This window comes from Lolium perenne, chromosome 4 (assembly GCF_019359855.2).
Source record: "Lolium perenne isolate Kyuss_39 chromosome 4, Kyuss_2.0, whole genome shotgun sequence".
Taxonomy (NCBI): domain Eukaryota; kingdom Viridiplantae; phylum Streptophyta; class Magnoliopsida; order Poales; family Poaceae; genus Lolium; species Lolium perenne.
This window is the reverse complement of record NC_067247.2, coordinates 33,004,936-33,021,435: the sequence shown is the minus strand read 5'-3', so window position 1 is coordinate 33,021,435 and position 16,500 is coordinate 33,004,936.

Here is a 16,500-nt window from a genome sequence, read left to right as displayed (position 1 = left end):
TGCTGTAACAAAGGATTAGATGTATAGTGTGGAAGATGATGTTTGCAAAGAACAGTAAAGAACAATGTTTGCAGTAGATTGTATTCAGATGTAAAAGAATGGACCGAGGTCCACAGTTCACTAGTGGTGTCTCTCCGATAAGAAATAGCATGTTGGGTGAACAAATTACAGTTGGGCAATTGACAAATAGAGAGAGCATGACAATGCACATACATATCATGATGAGTAGTGTGAAATTCAATTGGGCATTACGACAAGTGATTTCTATTTTCGTGCCCCTGGTTCGTTAGTTGTACTCAGTTTTCCCCAGCCTCTTAACTTTTCCTCAGTTTTCCCCTCCCTCTAGTTTGAAACCCCTCGCAGAGGCTCGGACGGGAGGGTTGCCGTCTGGTCAGAGGCCTTCCACATCGGTGACGGCTAGGGAGCCGCGGTGGTTTTGACTTGACCGTTGCTTTCGAAATGTGTTGACTATTGACTGGAAGAGCTGACCCAAAGCTTTCCCCTCCGCCCGAGACTGGAGGAGCTCACACACCGCCCCTCCGCCGCCACGCCATCCTGCCCACCTACCTTATGGCGTCGTCCGCCGCCGAGCCGGCCCCGCCCCCACCACCACCCCCGGGCTCCGCCTCCACCAGATCTGGATCTACCCCTATCCTCTTTGTAATTCCGTCTGGTGCGCAGACGATTCCCGCCAACCGTGGAGAAGATTGGGAATCGGAGGGATCTAACACATGGATTCCATCTGGGTAAGCATCGTCAGCGTATGTGAATTAACAGTAGGCAGTTTTTGAGCGCTAATCGTTGTTGCTCAACTAACTGCGTTGCTTTTCGAATAGGATGGATCCAGCGCTGGCTTTTCGGCTGGTGGTTAGGCTGGATTCTAGCTTTACACGTGATTCTAAACGCTGTAAGACTGGATTTGACTTCCCTGCGGTGGTTGCAACCACCATCTCGTTAAGGGATTTCAAAGCTAACATCTACGATAAGTACACCTGGAGCTCTTTCGATGCAGTTCATTTCGAATATTTCAACAGCCCGGAGGGAAGATTTGTTCCACTAATTTCCGAAGACGATCTGGGAATTCTTTTTGCTTTGAATGCTTCTTGCCGGTTCGGTAAAATTCGTATCCATGTGGACAGGGGCCAGGCATCATCTGGTGCTGGGGCATCATCAGGTGGTCGGGCATCATGTCTCTCTACTGCTGCTGCCTCTGCTAATAGTGTGCGCCGTGGCGCTCCTTGTAGGTCCACAGCAGCACCATCTGTCCCCAGTGCTAGTGTTAGCCAGATCCTTCGTACGGTCGATGTGGAGGACGATGCAGACATTGAGGATCAGTCTCCTCAAGATGATGAGGATGAGTTGATGTTTCTTGAATTGGTAGATCGATGCAGTAAGCAGGCAATGGAGGATCAATACATGGAAGATATTGCTTTTGGTGCCAGATTTGATGACACTGATGATGAAGAGAAGAATGAGAATGATGACATCCTCGTTTTAGCCGATTACGAAGGTGAAGACTTGCCAACAATTGAGTGGAACAGGGAGAATCCCCAGCTTGTAGAAGGCACCGTGTTTCAAACGATGATGGACTGCCGTAATGCAATTATTACATATCACATTCTCACTAAGAATAATTTTGAGGTTCTTAAAAGTGAGCCAGGTAGGTTCAAAATTAAATGCCCATACCCAAGGTGTAAGTTTAGGCTGCATGCATCCACAATGCGCAGAAGCAGCTTGGTTCAGGTACTACGCCAACCAGTTGTGTATTTAGATCACGGTGTAAAATTTGTTATCTATTACTGACATCCCTTATCATTATGTTTCAGATAAAGAAGAATAAGGTGATCCATAGGTGTCCACCTCTAGGGGGAGAGCCAGAGGTGAAAACAAAGCTAGCGAAGACTAGGTGGTTGGCAGATGTAATCCTAGATTGGCTGAGAGAAAATCCTTCACTTGGTCCAACAACACTCATAAAAAAGTTGGTTGAGAAGTATAAAATGGAAGTACCTTACATGAGGATGTTCTATGCAAAGGAAATGGCTCTTGACAAGATCAATGGTCCATGGAATGAAAGCTTTCAGTTGCTTTACACTTTCAAAGCTGAAGTGGAGATGGCTAGTCCAGGCAGTGTTGTAGCGATAGACAAGCATACAGTTCCCTACAAATTGAAAAGCGGGAAGGTAATGCACAAGGAATGTTTTAGAAGGGCTTTTGTTTGTTTCAAAGCTTGCTGGAAAGGCTTTTTGGACGGTTGCATGCCTTATTTGGCCATGGATGCATCAGCTCTTCATGGCAGGTTTAAAGGACAGCTAGTTGCTGCTACTGCAGTTCATGGACATAATTGGATGTTCCCTGTTGCTTATGGGGTTTTGGAGGTTGAGTCACATGAAAGTTGGACTTGGTTTCTGCAGAATTTGCGCGACCTTATAGGTCATCCACCAGGACTTGTTATCCACCACTACAAAGGAAAACATTTTTTTTGACAAATCACTTTCGTCATTTGAAGGCCAGTTTTCGTCAAGCATTACTTCGCGGTGACGAAATTTGATCGTCATGGGGTTCATCAAGGAAGCTCCGTCATAAAATATCGGGGGTGACGGTATGCATTTTTTCGTCAACGTCAAATGTTTGATGGTGATGACCTGCAAATTCGTCAACATCGAAGGTTTATTGTTGACAGACAGGTTTGTCACGAAAAATTGCAAGTTTCGTCAATATCTAAATCTTGGGAAGTTTCTGATTGGTCCAAAAAAAGCATACGTGGCCTTACATGTGGGTCCCATTTGGCATCTGACAACATGGTCCGACGGCGCTGACATGGTGGGACCCACAAAATATTATGACAAGCTGGACCCTCAATATTCTGACCGGTGGGATCCACAAAATTCAGACAAGTGGGACCAGGTTGTTGCCGACATATGGGTCCCAATAATGCTGACTGGTGGGACCCACAAATTCTGACAAGTGGGACCAGAAATTGGTGCCACGTGGTTTCATTTAATAGTGACGTTGTGACATTTTCCGTCACTTTTTGAATTTGACAAAATTTGAGAGTATTTGAATTATTTGCGAAATTTGGAAAACAAAAAAACTGGCGAAATATGAAAAAATAGACAATAAATATCATGCATAAATGGTGGCACAAGAAGTATCTATGTCTCTCACAGACCGAAAGATTCATAAGAAAAATTACAATTGGAACACAAAGAAATTAAAAGACCTATGATTAATAATGTTGTAGGACGGTGGTGCAATAGATCAGTTGCCCTGGGATTCAGACATGGATGGTGGCTGGGATGTCCTCAAGAGCAAATTAAGCACGGCATCCGTTTCTCTCTGCCTCTTTTCAAAAGCCAGAGTCTTTTCTTCTTGGGCTTTCTTCAGAGCTTCAAGTTCTTCCTGCTGCTTCTTCCTGATATCTTCAAATTTTTGATCTTGTTCTTGCAGTCTTGCCTGCATCTCACTGTGGTACCTTTCAGCTGCCTATATGGAGTTCTGCTCTTGATCTGCCAGTCTTTGTTGTAGCTCTCGGATGCGTGTAGCTGAGATAGAAGACTTCCTGGAGCTTGTTGCGACGCCCAATCTTGGTAGGAATGTGCTGTTGCAGGTGGTGGATGGGCTTTTCTTGCTCAGAACTAGCTGAACAATTTGCAAATCAGTCAAATCAGGTTCATCTTCATTGCGTGGCGCCGTTTTTTTGCCACCATTTTATCCTGCATAAAGATTACAATCATTGCATGGACAACATACAAAACTGGATTATATTATATTGTGCTAATATGAAATATTTCTTACATATGCACTTTTTGCTTCAGCACTCATAATGTTATCCTTGTTAGTGTGTGTGATTCTAAAAAATTCAATTGGAGAGGTTTCTTCTTCCTGCTGCTTAGCCTTCTGCTTGAAAAAATGTAGAATGCACATTACCATTGTACACTGTGTATGACAGAAGTATGAACTGTATGGGGAAATTCAGAACACTTACTATAAGTTTCCAGTGAGCAACATAGCTTCGAGATCCAGTGGTATGGAACTGTTTCACAGCTTCTCTGTTCTTTCCATTTTTTACACACACTACCTATGTTCAGTACATACATTTTATTTATCCAGATCAGAGAAATGTAAGAATTCAGTAGCTGTTATTGAAAGGAATAACGTTTATGTACCTGGTACTTCTCATCAAACCATCTCTTCACCAGTTCTTTCCAGCTTTTCTCTTCTACATGATCTGGCTTCTTCAGATATGCTTGCTCCAGTGTGAGATTTTTAATTTTCGGCCAATACTCCTTTTTAAGCCTATATCGGAACTGCCGAATACTAACTTGCAGCATATCAGTGCACACATCTTGAGCCACCTCATCATTTTTGTCCATACTAAACTTTCCTGCAAAATAGTGATGCATTAATCAGTAGATTCTTAGATAGTTGATCATGTAGCATACTAATTAGGTTAAACCAAGATTGTACAGGACTCACCGCTACTGTACTTATAGCATGAGGAATGACATGCTTGAGACTTTCATCTTTCTTGTACTGTGTCCAGTGTGTTGCAAGCGGCATTTTCTCACGGATGTGAATACCAACCTCACTGCTCAGCTTTGCTGACTGGATATAATCCTTGGGTCTCCTGACACCAGCAGAGAATTCAATTGGCATCTTATTGCCACCATGTCTTCTTGTGTACTCATGTAGTCCATGGCCCATGGTAGGTCTACGTCCACCTCTCTTTCTCTTACTACCGCTAGATGTTGTCAATGTCTCTGAAATAAGAGATATGAAATGATTCTCTTTTATATGAAAATATGCGGTACAGTGTTTAGTTTTTACAAACTTTCATACCTTGCGGCTGAAAGTTTACAATTTGATTGTCCTCAGGAGATGAGTTGCTGCCTCCAGATGTCATGATCTGGTTAGGTGAGGGTGCTCCTTCAGTGTTCTGACCAGCAGTGGCCGTCGGCTCATCAGATGACCCAGCTTCAGGTTCAGTTGTTGCCATTGATCTTGTTGCAATGTTGGATGGTGCAACTTCAGGCCTGGATCGCTTCGTCTGTGCAACTGTTGCAGAAGAAGCAACTATCTGCAAGCAAAGTAGAGGCTACATTAGTAGGAAACATTTAGCATGTACGTATTTGCTATCATAGTTCAGACATAGTTCCACAGACCTGAGCTGAAGTTTTACCGACAGTGCGCTGATCCTCTTCTGAATGAAGATCATCTTCAGCAGTAGCTATCTCTTCTGGATTCGGTTCGTACGAAGGGTCCTCTTCGACCTCCTTCTCTTCGCAGTCTGTGTCCTTTAGATTGTTACTAGTTCCTATTTGTATCCCACCATACACTAATGAACGTGCAAAACTAGAGAATTCCTGCTGATTTTTGTGGCCAGATCCAAATCTTTCAGCCAAAACATTTTCCATGCGTTCTACATTTTCTTGCATTTGTTTCTCCTTGACAAGCTCATATGCCGGCTTGACGGGGTTTTTTGTCTGCGCTGAAATAATCGGAAGAGCGGAGCGTGAACAAAACATAAGAGGGGGCCAATTCCATAGAAAACAGCAAATAATTGTCTGTGCAAAATATTGTACAGCAGCAAATGATTGAAAACATAAGAGTCTACGTAAGATGTGGACGAGCAAAACATAAGAGGGGGCATATGCCAGGCTAAGGGACATCATGTGCTTTTAGATATCTACTCGTAACAAATAATTTTCAGTGGGATGCAGCCAAGTCCCTCTACTTTTGTTTCAAGTCGTAATTAGGATGCACCATTTCTACCTGATTAATCCCTTGTCTCAGTTACAAACGCACATGCGCACCAAAAGCATCATTGAGGTTACAAAATTAGAATCAGAAAAGAATTTAAAAGGAAGTATGTTTTGTGATCACCTAGATATGGGTCAATTGTTTTGTAGTTTGGTTGATAGCCTTTGGACCTGATCAACCTCCTAGATGTAGAGTTAATTGACACATTGATTTGGGAAACACGTGCAAACTAACTAGATCCATAGAAAACAGCAAACAATTGTTTTAGATCAAACTCTGCTTCCCTCTGAAACTGAGGAATAAAAGTCTGAAGCAATGTCGTTGTTCACTGTAGCTCGTCAGGCTGTTTTCGGCAACGGCTGGAATTAGTTCAGTTAAGTGTTTCAACAAATAATTGTCTACGCAAAAGATTGTACATCAGCGGGATGGCAAAGATTGCATAGCATGGCATGATTGTCTCTGCAATAAAAAAGATAAACCCTAGACGTATGATGTCGGGATTGGATCTATCAAATATGCAAGATCTAGATATAGGTCAAACGGGCGAGGTAGACATGTAAAACCGATCTCTCGATCTAACCATCCGAAAAACACAACAACAAGTCGATCACCGACAGATTTACCTCGGGGTTTCTTCGAGCTGGGCGCCTTCTTCGGCGTGTGTGCGCGATTTTCCTTCCCCCCGACGTTTCGACGACTGCCGGCCATGGAGACCACCGGCCGGGGAGATAGATGCGAGATGGAAGAACGTCTGGCGAAGACACCGGATCGGGGTGAGCACAAGAGGATGAGGTCGGGGGGAGGGTGGGGAGTTAAGATGCTCGTAAATCATGCGGGAGAGGCACGACGTATATAAGGGAGGGCGAAATATTTGATAGGTGGGGTGCGCGGGAGGAGTGGAGGGAACAAAAAATTTGGGCGTTTTGGCAGCCGGCGTACTACAATTTGGAGGGAACAAGTTTTTGCCGTGAAAGAAAAAATATTACTCTGAAAATGGAACTGTACATGTATATTTTAATTAAAAAATGACAGAAAACGAGTAAAACTCATAATAAATGCTGAATTCAATGTAAAATCATCAGTAACTAGTGGGACTGAGTAAATGTTGTGACATTCATGTGGAAAATTCAAATTTAATTTTTTCATGAGGTTTGGTGTAGTTTGATGTGAATTTACACAAGTGAGGGCATTTTCGGCATAACGGTCGAATCGTCGACCCCAGAAGTTGTAAAACCTTTTGCATGTGAGGTATATGTGAGAACACATCCCACATATACATGTTATTGTTGACACATGTGAGATTTTGTCTGAAAACACTTGTGAAACCTCATGTTGGTTGGGTCGATCCATGTGTGGACCCACATCGATCATGTCGGTGAAGGGTTCTTCTTCAAGCAAACTGCACTTCAAAGACTCAGATTGAGCTGCAAATTTTTTTGAGTGGTCATGAAGGGTAGGTATGTGTGCCTGAGGAGTTTCAGATTTTTCTGACAATTTTAGGTGTTTGTTTATTTTTTTAATTAAAAAATGACAAAAAACGAGTAAAACTCATAATAAATGCTAAATTCAATGTAAAATCATCAGTAACTAGTGGGACTGAGTAAATGTTGTGAAATTCATGTGGAAAATTCAAATTTAATTTTTTCATGAGGTTTGGTGTAGTTTGATGTGAATTTACACAAGTGAGGGCATTTTCGGCATAACGGTCGAATCGTCGACCCCGAAAGTTGTAAAACCTTTTGCATGTGAGGTATATGTGAGAACACATCCCACATATGCATGTTATTGTTCACACATGTGAGATTTTGTCTGAAAACACTTGTGAAACCTCATGTTGGTTGGGTCGATCCATGTGTGGACCCACATCGATCATGTCGGTGAAGGGCTCTTTTTCAAGCAAGCTGCACTTCAAAGACTCAGATTGAGCTGCAAATTTTTTGTGAGTGGTCATGAAGGGTAGGTATGTGTGCCTGAGGAGTTTCAAATTTTTCTGACAATTTTAGGTGTTTGTTTATTTTTTTAATTAAAAAATGACAGAAAACGAGTAAAACTCATATAAATGCTAAATTCAATGTAAAATCATCAGTAACTAGTGGGACTGAGTAAATGTTGTGACATTCATGTGGAAAATTCAAATTAAAATTTTTCATGAGGTTTGGTGTAGTTTGATGTGAATTTACACAAGTGAGGGTATTTTCGGCATTGGGAAAATTGGGAGCATGTGCTGGTCTCATTTGGCGTCACCACATTACCCTACAACAGAAGTTTCACTTCGAAAAAGGTTTGACAACCTCTTAGTGCAATGAGGTCAACCTAGGTTTGACCAAACACTCAAACTTTCATATAAAATTGAAAATTTGTTGAAATCTTTCCAAACCTTGTGTATTGGCCAATGTGTGGCTAACACTTTCCATGGAAAATAACAAACTAGAAAAAAATTGTTTCCCTACCAAAGCACTCACAAAAGTGAGGTGCGTAGTGAAAGATTATGCCCGTCTACCTCGAACGGGCAGTTGTTGACCATTTTTTGAGGTAGCTAACTTGAAATGGACTGAAATTTGGCATAAGGGTGCATCAACATGTGGGTAATGACGCTAGCATGCTATCTTGGCAGTTTGGTTTGAAAATTTTCAAAAATTCATCCCCTAAACTCAAGAAGAGGCTATGTGTGATCACTAATTCGTATTTCAAATATTTTATAGTTTTTAATACCCATACTGAAAATTCTGTGCCTGCCCATCCGTCATGCGTGGGACCCATGTCAAAGTAATGGGAAAGTGGACTGACTACATGTAGGAATCCACGTTTTCACACGCACGCGTCAGACTGAGGAACCCAAACGGCAGCACCTACTGTATATCCATCGGCCCCATCGTCTCTCCCACCCGCAACTTCTATTCCCCAATCTCTGGCGAAAAACCCTGCTTGCACCTCCACCAGCGCACCACCGACCTCCCCTTCCACCGAAGATCCCGAAGATGAAGCGTGTTCGCGGAGACGAGCCGGAGGCGAGTGCGGTCGTCAACGTCGACGGCGAAGGATATGCTCCGGTAGTAGTCGACGGCGCGGAGGCGGGATCTTCTTCCGGAACTGGAGCCGCTCTTCGCCGCGCCGTGACCGTGGAGGGCTCCGCCCAACCGGCCATGGTCGCCATCGCTGATGAGGCCAAGGGAGACGTCCTCGCTCCCGCGGCACAAGCAGATGACCAGGGCTTCGATCCGAATGACCCGCTCTACCGCCACTCCAAGTAGTACCGCGAGCTATATGGCCCCAGAGAGTGCGACGAGTTCGAGGAGGAGGCCTCCGACAACTGCAGCGAGGTACTCTATTATTCCGATCGATCCCCTGTTTCTCTTGATCTTACTGTTCACCATAGGGTTTGCTCATAGGGTAGATTGATTTGCCCTATCTGCTACTTCTTGTACAAATTGATGATTTTGGGGTTCTTACTCATCTGATTTATGGTTTGTACTTACTAGATTTGTAATATTTGATGCACATCTTGATTCAACTGTAAGGATTCCTTTTGTGTGATGAATCATACCTGCTTAGTGTAATGCTCACTTCATTTCAAACTTAAATTCATCCGAATATGAATCATACCAGAGTGATTATGATTACAAGAATTATATTATAGGTACTATTAATTGATCTGATCCATGGATTTTATAATCACCATTTGTCTTAAACTGGTGCTTATTTATACGATGAAACCATAGTGTGTACATCATTTTTATTTGGGGAACAAATGAATTATCAGATGCATGTAATTTATGACCACCATTTTTCTTGAATTCCTGCTTATTGACGTCATGAATCCATATTGTTTTATGAATCAGTACATCTTCTGGGAACAAATGATTGATCCCTGATCCATGAAATTTATAATCACCATTTTCTCTTAAATTGGTGCTTAGTTATATTACTGAAATAATGATTGGACTACCCATGAACAATTTGTGACAACAGTTTAAATTGGTGCTTATTTATATTAGTGAAGTAATTATGTACGGTTGGATCTGGATCATAAATGTTGATTATAGAACATGATTAATTCTTAATAATGTTCATACAAAAATATTTAATGCTTGAATTGTATTTCAGTTAATTTCCTTCTCTCACTTCTGAAGGAGATATGCCCTAGAGGCAATAATAAAGTGGTTATTATTTATATCTTTATGTTTATAATAAATGTTTATATATCATGCTATAATTGTATTAACCGAAACATTAGTACATGTGTGATATGTAGACAAACAAAGAAGTCCCTAGTATGCCTCTTAACTAGCTTGTTGATTAATGGATGATTAGTTTCATAATCATGAACATTGGATGTTATTAATAACAAGGTTATGTCATTGTATGAATGATGTAATGGACACACCCAATTAAGCGTAGCATAAGATCTCGTCATTAAGTTATTTGCTATAAGCTTTCGATACATAGTTACCTAGTCCTTATGACCATGAGATCATGTAAATCACTTGTACCGGAAAGGTACTTTGATTACACCAAACACCACTGCGTAAATGGGTGGCTATAAAGGTGGGATTAAGTATCCGGAAAGTATGAGTTGAGGCATATGGATCAACAGTGGGATTTGTCCATCCCGATGACGGATAGATATACTCTGGGCCCTCTCGGTGGAATGTCGTCTAATGTCTTGCAAGCATATGAATGAGTTCATAAGAGACCACATACCACGGTACGAGTAAAGAGTACTTGTCAGGAGACGAGGTTGAACAAGGTATAGAGTGATACTGAAGATCAAACCTCGGACAAGTAAAATATCGCGAGACAAAGGGAATTGGTATCGTATGTGAATGGTTCATTCGATCACTAAAGTCATCGTTGAATATGTGGGAGCCATTATGGATCTCCAGATCCCGCTATTGGTTATTGGTCGGAGTGAATACTCAACCATGTCCGCATAGTTCACGAACCGTAGGGTGACACACTTAAAGTTGGATGTTGAAATGGTAGTACTTGAATATGGAATGGAGTTCGAATATTTGTTCGGAGTCCCGGATGAGATCCCGGACATCACGAGGAGTTCCGGAATGGTCCGGAGAATAAGATTCATATATAGGATGTCATTTTATGTGAATTAAAATGTCGCGGAAGGTTCTATGGAAGGTTCTAGAAGGTTCTAGAAAAGTCCGGAAGAAACCACCAAGGAAGGTGGAGTCCACATGGGACTCCACCTCCATGGCCGGCCAACCCTAGTGGGGGAGGAGTCCCAAGTGGACTCCCCCTTAGGGGGCCGGCCAACCCCCCATATGGGAGGTGGAAACCCCACTTTTGGTGGGAGTCCTAGATGGGCTCGGTTTCCCTCTTATGGAAGGTTTGGGTTCGGGTCTTATTCGAAGACTTGGACACCAACCCTTGGGGATCCACCTATATTATGAGGGGCAAAGGGACGGGGCGGGCCACCCCAAGACTACAAGCTGGCCGCCCCCCTTGAAGTGGCCGGCCACCCCTCCCAAACCCTAGCCGCCCCCCTCTCCTCCATAACTCCCGCGTAGCTTTAGCGAAGCTCCGCCGGACTTCTCCACCACCACCGACACCACGCCGTCGTGCTGTCGGATTCAAGAGGAGCTACTACTTCCGCTGCCCGCTGGAACGGGGAGGTGGACGTCGTCTTCATCAACAACCGAACGTGTGACCGAGTACGGAGGTGCTGCCCGTTCGTGGCGCCGGAACCGATCGTGATCAAGATCTTCTACGCGCTTTTGCAAGCGGCAAGTGATCGTCTACCGCAGCAACAAGAGCCTCATCTTGTAGGCTTTGGAATCTCTTCAAGGGTGAGACTCGATACCCCCTCGTTGCTACCGTCTTCTAGATTGCATCTTGGCTTGGATTGCGTGTTCGCGGTAGGAAATTTTTTGTTTTCTATGCAACGTTATCCTACAGTGGTATCAGAGCCGTGTCTATGCATAGATGGTTGCACGAGTAGAACACAATGGTTTGTGGGCGTTGATGCTCTTGTTATCTTTAGTTTGAGTACTTTGCATCTTTGTGGCATAGTGGGATGAAGCGGCTCGGACTAACTTTACATGACCGCGTTCATGAGACTTGTTCCTCGTTCGACATGCAACTTGTATTGCATAAGAGGCTTTGCGGGTGTCTGTCTCTCCTACTATAGTGAAGATTCAACTTACTCTTCTATTGACAACACTAGTATCACCGTTGTGGTTCATGTTCGTAGGTAGATTAGATCTTACACGAAAACCCTAAACCACGTAAAATATGCAAACCAAATTAGAGACGTCTAACTTGTTTTTGCAGGGTTTGGTGATGTGATATGGCCATGATATGATGATGAATATGTATGAGATGATCATTATTGTATTTTGGCAACCGGCAGGAGCCTTATGGTTGTCTTTAATTTTCATGTTGAGTAGTATTTCAAAGTAGTTGTAATAGTTGCTACATGAGGTGAACAACCATGAAGACGGCGCCATTAACCTTGACGCTACGCCGACAATGATGGAGATCATGCCCGTTGATGATGGAGATCATGTCCGTGCTTTGGAGATGAAGATCAAAGGCGCAAAGACAAAAGGGCCATATCATATCACATATGAACTGCATGTGATGTTAATCCTTTATGCATCTTATTTTGCTTAGATCGCGACGGTAGCATTATAAGATGATCCCTCACATTAATATCAAGATAATAAAGTGTTCTCCCCTCGTATGCACCGTTGTAATAGTTCGTCGTTTCGAAGCATCTCGTGATGATCGGATGTGATAGATTCAACGATTCACATACAACGGGTGTAAGCCATGTTGCACACGCGGAATACTTGGGTTTGCTTGACGAGCCTAGCATGTACAGACATGGCCTCGGGACAACGGAAACCGAAAGGTTGAACACGAGTCATATGGATGATATGATCAACATGTTGATGTTCACCATTGAAGCTACATCATCTCACGTGATGATCGGTTTTGGTGTAGTGGATTTGGATCGTGTACCACTTAACAACTATGAGGGATGTTGTATTAAGTGGGAGTTCATTAGTAATTAGATTAAAACATGAACTAATTATCATAAACATAGTCTGAGTAGTATTTTGAATTAATTTTGTAGTATTGGCATCCGTTTTCTACCATGCGCTAGTCTTGTTATTGAGATAGAAATACTGTTAAAATCTGACAAGAAACTTTACGGATTGGTACCGTATTGTTAAAGAATCAAGAATTGATTAAGTCCTATTGCAAACTTTTAGTAAACCTCACATTGTTGATTCAAAGAGCTATGTTTTCAATTAGTACCTAAAGTTATCTTGTCTCCGTCAAACTTGAAGTTCAAATTTGTTTGAAAAGTAAGGAGCTGAAAATTTAGTTTTCAGAAATAATCAAGGTATGAGATATATGTGATATCTAAGACCTTATTACAAGATAATAGAATATAATTTGGTGAGACTACATAAACTCATAAGTTTTATGGGAATGTATGAAGGTTGAAGACGCCAGGCGTCACAATCCTCCAACTATTGGGGCACTAACAATATTCGCATATCCATGAAGTGACCATCCTTAATATGCACCGTTATTAAGACTCGTCGTTTTGAAGCATCACGTGATGATCGGGTGTGATAGATTCTACGAGTGCATACAACGGGTGCAAGCTAGATTTGCACATGCAAATACCAAGGTTAAAACTTTACGAGCCTAGCATGTACAGACATGGTCTCGGAAAGTCGTCATGATATGATGGATAAAATTATGAGTGAAATTGTTCATCATATTACAAAGTTACTAATAGTGAAATCTGGAACACTTGTCACATGATGATCAACTTCAAAGTAAGAACCTCAAGGTTATTGGTATTCGACCAACAAACCGAGAAGTAATTGAAGTTGATATGTTTCTCTGAATAATGAGGAAAGCTAAAAGAGAAACTGCAAAAGATATTTTGGCAAAAAGAAAAAGAAAAGACTAGAAAGTCTAGCTCAGGTGTATATAAATGATATACATGTTATGGTTGTATTTCTAGTTAAGTCACACTATGAAATTCTTGGGTATTAGTACTATATTGGTTGGTATGAAGTGTCATACAAAACAACGCAATACAAGAATACAATGGCCTAAGTGACTGACAAGGAATATGATAAGAATGTTCGCCTGGAACAAAATAAAGTGTTATTATGTTCATCGTTAGCATTCTATCTAGCCCTTAGAATTTATAATAAAGAACTTAATAATTGTTATTTTGCTCTGGTCAAATGAAAACAATGAGTTGTTCAAATTATGACATTACTCCATATACGATGGATAAGTTATTATAAATCTTAATGGTGAAACACACATACATAACACTGACGCTAAAATGCCATAAGGCAAATGATTTGAATTCCACTTATTTGTGGAACCGCCATTTAGGTCATGTTAGAAAGGAACGCATGAAGGAACTCCATGCAAATGGATTTTTGGAGTCATTTGATTCATTTGGCGCTTGCAAATCTTTTCTAAAGAGAATGATTAAAATACCGTTCATAGGCCAAAAGTAGAACGGACAACTAACTTAGTGGAAAAATATATGATGATGTATGTGGTTCACTGGGCATAGTTGTGTGCGGGAGATTCTTCTACTTCATGAAAACTTTCAACAATGAATTGAGTATATATATGTGGATATATTCAATAAGGAAGAAGTTTGAAACATTTGAATGGATTCAAATAAATTTCAGCATGAAGTGGAAATCATCGTAATAGAAAAGTCAAATATCTATGATTGGATCATGGTGGAAATATTTGAATTACAAGTTTTAGCGAACATCTAAGAGAGTTATGAAATTGTTCTACAACTCACGTTTCTTGGAGTATCATAGTGATGATGAAGTATCCGAGAGATGTATCCAAACCTTGTTGGATTAATGATGAGATAAAATATTATGATGCCATTATATTTTTGTGGATTATGCTTTAGTGACTACCGCTTTTACACTGAATAGAGCATCATCATGATCCGTTGAAATGACACCATACGAGTTATGGCATGGGTATGAAACCTGATAGTCTTTTCTTAAATTTTGGTATGCATAGCATAAGTAAATAAGTTTACAACCAAAATCGGATGAATGTCTTTGTTGGTTATCCCAGAGAATTGATTGGGAATTCTTCCCACTATGGAGACAAAGACAAAAGTGTTTGTCAATGTTTCTTATTTCCAAGAAATTGTTTCTAGTGAAGTTTTTGAGTGGGAGGACAATATAATTTGTTAAGGTTTATGAACCTGAGCATAATGATCAGAGTAGCGCAGCATTGGAATTTGTTTCGGAAGCGGCCACGACGATCATGGCTCCCATGACTACAAAGTGTTTTAGCCATGGAGATCGAAGTACATATTGAACCTTGTAGGTATGGTTTACTTTGTGATCAAATAAATGATTTGTGAACAAAGGATTGATTTTGAACAATGATAAACCAACTACAAACAAAGAAGTTATGATGGGCCACGACTCGTTAAAATGGCTATACGCCATGAAATCCAAGATAGATGAATACTTTATGAAAGTAAATGGATCTATGAAATTGATAGACTTGGATGAAATATCCTTGAAGAAAGCTTGACTTGTCGAAAAATTGTTTACGACAAAGTTCAAAGAGTTGAATACGATAAGATTAGATCTTCCGTAGCAATGCTTATAGTCTATGTGGATTATTCTAGTAATCACTACATATTTCTTTTATGAGATATGCTAGTAGGATGGCAAAATACACTACTTAACAGAAGTATGTATACAAGATACAACCAAGAGTTTTGCTGGTCCGTGGAATACTAGATAGCTATACAAGCTTCAATTGGATGAAGTAAGTATCACGGAGTTGGAATCTTCACCAGATGAAATAGTCAAAGAGTTTTTTGATTTTATCAGAGACGATGAAGAGGCTTGCATTTGCAAGAAATTAAGTGGGAGCGCTAAGACACATTTATAATACTTTATGTAGGTGACATATAGTTGGTTATAAATGATGTAATTATATACTTGATTAAAAGGTTTCATTGAAAAATTAACTTCAATGAAAGGATATGGACTGAAACGAATTTAGTGTCAAGATCTATGAAGATAGATTGAAACACATAAATAAGTTTAAGTCAAAGTACATATGATGGATATTGAAGTAGTTCAATATAGAAATATTAAGAAAATGTTCTTGTCATGTGAAGGTTTAACAAGACTTGAGTGTATCTGACACTCAATGAGTAAAAACACATGAGTGATTATAGATCACGAATAATATGTACACAATCAGATATCATGTGCTATAAAGTGTTATGAGCATATACCAGAATGATTCATATGATGATCATTGGACGACAGTAAGAATATCCTTGAGTACTTTAGAAGAACTAAGGATATACATATATATTTTTGTATGAAGAAATGATAAACAAATCGCTGTAAGGTGTTACACCGATATTTATTTTGTCACATATCAAAATAGAATTTCAATCTCAAATTAGACTAAGTGTTGTTTTAAAGGTAGCACAATGAACTAGAAGTTGTCTATGTTAGATTTAGAAGAGTTCTAAATATTGTGATGGATTCTACAAAACGACAGTAGTATGTCAATTTTTTTGCCAAATGTCTGAGGATGTTGAGTCAAGAAGTTCTTTGAGAACTTGGTGTAGTTCCGATAGTGTCAGAACTTTGAAGCTATATTGTATGTGACAATATTAGTGACTTATTTCAGACCGCGGAATTAAGGTTCCACCATAAGATCAAA